We start from the raw sequence: 5,376 nt of genomic DNA, 5'->3' as shown, positions 1-5,376 counted from the left end.
ATAACGTTATAAGTCATAATTCTAGTTATTACTTTAAAATGTATATCTCAGAAATAACTAAATTTCCTTGTCAGTTGCATTATTATGAACTTTCATCAAATCTTTAACCGTGGTCATTTTTAAGTCTCTTGTCATTTACAGACAGTCCTGGGTGTACTCTGATGCTTTTGCAAAAATGTTCCCATAAAAGGGTTTCATCTTCAAGGAATTCATGGAAAAGACTGACAAGTACAGGTTTCTGGTAACTGACTATACTGCTGAACTGAATGAATAAGAATTTTCAGAACTCTAATGGAAAACTGATGAATTCATAAAAGTGCTAACAAAAGATCAGGATAAAAAAAATTACATGGGACTGAGTGAACTGATGAGGATGATTATAATTTTTGTGACTTTCTGTTTGAATAATAATAATAAAAAATCCCACAAGGACTCAGAGGCAAAAAATATACAAATCTATTTTCACGGCAATGTAAAGGAGCTGCTACAGTGGAGTATTACTGGACTGAATGTCAATATTATGACATAGTATGAGTGTGTTTCGTGTTTGGTAATTGCAATCATTGTTGCTTCTGTTGTGGTCATCCATTTGCAATGCTTGGTGTCAGTTTATCTCTTGTAAAAATAAAATACAGTGTGTGTGTGAAAAAAAATTTAAAAATAAAGTTAAAAGCAGAAAATAAATACTTAAGCCATTACTCCAACAACAACAACAATAAAAGTATTTCACCAATTTAACATCCATGCATTATAAAAATTTTCAGCAAACTAGGAAAAGAAGGAAACTTTCTCAACTTGATAAAGGAACTCTATAAAATACCTATAGCTATAATCACACTAAATGGTGAAAGACTGAATGAATACTTTTTTGGTAAGATGAAGAACCAGGCAAGGATGTTGGCTTTCACCATTTCTATTAAACTGGAAGTCCTAGACAGTGAAATAGACAAAGAGGGAGAGAGAGAGAGAGAGAGAGAGAGAGAGAGAGAGAAATAATATATATGCATATTGGCCATAGGCATTCTTTGTCTTTATTCGAAGATGACATGAACCTGTAGATAAAAAATCCCAATGAATCTATAAAAAAATACTAATGTCAATAAGTGAATTTAGCAGGATTTCAAGATATAAGGTCAAAATACAAAAATCAACCATATTTCTGTATGTACTACAGCAAGCAATTGAAATTGTAATAAAAATATGCTATTTAGCAAAGTGACAAAAACCATGAAAAATTTTGAAAAATTCCTATTTTAGTACTGTATTAAGAAGTGACAGAAATACAATTTTGGCTTTTTTATTTTTTTTTTCTTTTTAAAGTGAGAGCATAGGTTTAATTCTGATTACTTACGTGAGGATAGTACAGAAATACTTTGTAATATCTCTGTTAATATTTAGCTAGAGCTGCCACCTGCAGGCAAAAAATAAAATAGCAATTCACTGGGCCTTTTTTCTTTTTGAATGGGATTGAATTCATCATCAGTACTCATTTTTTCTTTATTTAAAATAATAGGGTGGGACTTTGGGATTGACATGTACACACTGCAATATTTAAAATATATAATCAACAAGGACCTACTGTAAATAAAATAAAATAAAATAATCTAGTTCCCTCTTCCAATGATTTACCAGTGTTTCCTGATTTTCCTTTGTTGTTATTTTTTTTAATTCCCATTTTTTCACTTGTTCTTTTGTCAACATCATCCTCTTCACCTCCCTTATTCAACTATCCTCCACACCAAAAGACACATGTGATAAGATTTCTAAACAATAATGATTGGATTTAGGAATTTAATTTTCGATTGGTTAGTATGTACATAACCCTAAGTCTTGCCATGTGTAAAACATTATTTATCTCAGATTTTAGCCTCCAAAGATTAGGAATGTGCAAATTTAGCTGTTTCTTTTTCTTGTTTCTTCCATGAATTATGTTTTAAGCCTTGGATTTAGCTTTAAGAAATATCAGTTTAGAGTGAATTTCACATAAAGTCATGAACGTCTTTTACTATTTCTCTTAATCTCTGGGTTTTTCTGAGATTAAATTGCTGCCATTAATTTTTCCTCATAGCTTCTTTGTTCTCGAGGCTATTTTTCTTTGATTCTACCCATTAGGTAATAATTAACTGGGATACAGTATGATGCTCCATTGACTGGATTTAAATATTCTAGTGTCAGTTGCTTTTATTTGTTCTTGAAAGGAAACATCCTAATTTCTAATAAGGATAAAAACATTTGTTTAGGACATAAAAAATTGTACTTTTAAATATTTAAAGTATTAGCAGTATGAATTAGTCACTTTATGCTCTGTTATGCTATGCTAGCTAACAAATTAATCCTCACACTTTAGTGACCTAACAAAATAAATGTTTACTTTTCATTCACAATATAGTTCAATAATGATTGAGATGTCTTCTTATAGATCTGGAACATGCACTATTCAAAGTTGCTTTGGGAGAGAAAAGAGGGCTTGAAAAGGCGACTCAGCTTTTAACTGTCTCGGCTTGAATATGACATCACTTCTGTTTACAATTTATTGGCTAGGACTTGATGTATGGCCCCAATCTAACTGTAGGGAAGGCTATGACATATACAGAAGCACATGTATATTTTAGGAGAATTAATAGTCTCTGTCACATTGCTTTTATTGTTAAATCTTGACTTTTTTTTTTTTTTACAGAAAAGTGATATATGAAATAGAGAAAAAAAAATTCAAACAAAATAATTAGAATCCTAATATAGAACTTCCTTTACTTTAAAATGTATAGCTCAGAAATAACTAAATTTCCTTGTCAATTGCATTATTATGAACTTTCATCAAATCTTTAACCGTTGGGCTTCCCTAGTGGCGCAGTGGTTGAGAGTCCGCCTGCTGATGCAGGGGACACGGGTTCGTGCCCCGGTCTGGGAAGATCCCACATGCCGCGGAGCGGCTGGGCCCGTGAGCCATGGCCGCTGAGCCTGCGCGTCCGGAGCCTGTGCTCCGCAACGGGAGAGGCCACAACAGTGAGAGGCCCGCGTAATGCAAAAAAAAAAAAAGAAAAGAAATCTTTAACCGTGGTCATTTTTAAGTCTCTTGTCCTTTACAGACAGTCCTGGGTGTACTCTGATGCTTTTGCAAAAATGTTCCCATGAAAGGGTTTCATCTTCAAGGAATTCATGGAAAAGACTCTGACGAGTACAGGTTTCTGGTAACTGACTATACTGCTGAACTGAATGAATAAGCATTTTCAGAACTCTAATGGAAAACTGATGAATTCATAAAAGTGCTAACAAAAGATCAAGATGAAAAAAAATTAATTACATGGGACTGAGTGAACTGATGAGGATGATTATAATTTTTGTGACTTTCTGTTTGAATAAAAAAAAAATCCCACAAGGACTCAGAGGCAAAAAATATACAAATCAATTTCCACTGCAAAGTAAAGGACCTGTTACAGTGGAGGATTACTGGAATGAATGTTAATATTGCAACATAGTATGAGTCTGTTTCTAATTGCAATCATTGTTGCTTTTGTTGTGGTCATCCATTTACAATACTTGGTGTCAGTTTATTTATCTCTTGTAAAAATAAAATACAGTGTGTGTGTGTGAAAAAAACAAAAAACAGATTCTAAGCCTACTCTGAAATATATTCTATGACATAGTTAAATATATTTAGTCTTTATTTCTATTAGCGAAACATTTCCCTAAAGTGATTATGGTCAGCAGCATTAGTCTATAAAATTTGCATGTGATAAGGTGCACAGAATGCCTGTTGACAAGTGATTCTCTTATTAGATCTCTTGATTTGAAATAAAGAAACCTTTCAAATCTACTGAAAAAATAAATTAATTATTTTTTAAAAAAAGAACTAAAATTAGTCAAGTGAAATTTGGAGCCAAATTAATACAACATGAAATTTATTTATACTGCATTAACTATACACTCATGCTGATTGATTGATTTCAAAGATTTAAAAATATGTCTACAAATTCTTTGACATTCTTCTCTTCTAAAAGTGGAACCTAATTTCTAAGAGTGGGCTGGACTTAGAGATGCACTTCTAATGATAAAATACAGTGGATATTATGATGGTTGTGACTTCTAAAACTATATCATAAGAAGCATCATGGCTGCCTCCATGCTTTCTCTCTTGGGTCACTGGCTTTGGGGAAATATACCAAACAGCTCTATGTACAGTGAGGAACTGAGGCCTCCTGCCAACAGCCATGTAGCAGAACTGGTGTAGAAATGGATCCTGTAGTCCCAGTCAAGCCTTCAGCTGAAGCTCCAGCAAACTCATGGGAACTCCTGAGCCAGACCACCCAGTTCTGAAACTCCAGACCCACGAAAACAGTGAGATAATAAATTTCTTTTTCTTTTTGTTCTTTTTATTTTTTTGCTGTACGCGGGCCTCTCACTGCTGTGGCCTCTCCCGTTGCGGAGCACAGGCTCCGGACGCGCAGGCTCAGCGGCCATGGCTCACGGGCCTAGCCGCTCCGCGGCATGTGGGATCTTCCCTGACCGGGTCACGAACCCGCGTCCCCTGCATCGGCAGGCGGACTGTCAACCACTGCGCCACCAGGGAAGCCCTAAATTTCTTTTTTTAATTAAAAATTTTATTTATTTATTTATTTATTTAGGCTGCGTTGGGTCTTTGTTGCTGCACGCGGGCTTTCTCTAGTTGTGGCGAGCGGGGGCTACTCTTCATTGCGGTGCGCGGGCTTCTCATTGCGGTGGCTTCTCTTGTTGCAGAGCACGGGTTCTAGGTGCGCCGGCTCCGTAGTTGTGGCACACGGGCTTAGTTGCTCCATGGCATGTGGGGTCTTCCTGGACCAGGGCTCGAACCCGTGTCCCCTGCATTGGCAGGTGGATTCTTAACTACTGCGCCACAAGGGAAGCCCAATGGTTTTGTTTTTAATCACTATGATTTGGGGTAATTTGTTATGTAGCAGTAGATAACTAATTCAGTATTATAAGGTAAAATCAACTTTATTGGCATAAAAAATTTCCTAATGAAATGCTAAGTAAAAACATTTTAATTGGCACTAACACTTTTAAATAAAACTGTGAGTACTTCATGTGTGTAGGGGAGGAAGAGGGAAATGAGGGGTGGAGAACTGTTATTCATTAATTTTATTGTCCTCTTACAATATTATATTAACAAAATATTAACCAAATAATTCAGGAGAAAAACCAAGAGAATTTAGATGTTTTCATTTAAATATGTCAATAATACATAGAAATTTAATAACTGCAGTATACTCTCAACATGAAAAAGGATTCTAATTTAAAAATTAGTCATAATAATGTTTAGTTTACAGTAATTAAAATACGGATTCTGCATAATCTGTGTGTAAAATATACAAGATGTATTGATGAATATTAGAAGTCAGG

The sequence above is a fragment of the Monodon monoceros genome, unplaced genomic scaffold (assembly GCF_005190385.1).
Source record: "Monodon monoceros isolate NGI ecotype Baffin Bay Population unplaced genomic scaffold, NGI_Narwhal_1 Super_Scaffold_20, whole genome shotgun sequence".
Classification (NCBI taxonomy): Eukaryota; Metazoa; Chordata; class Mammalia; order Artiodactyla; family Monodontidae; genus Monodon; species Monodon monoceros.
The sequence above is the reverse complement of the archived record's forward strand: the minus strand, read 5'-3'. Positions refer to the sequence as shown.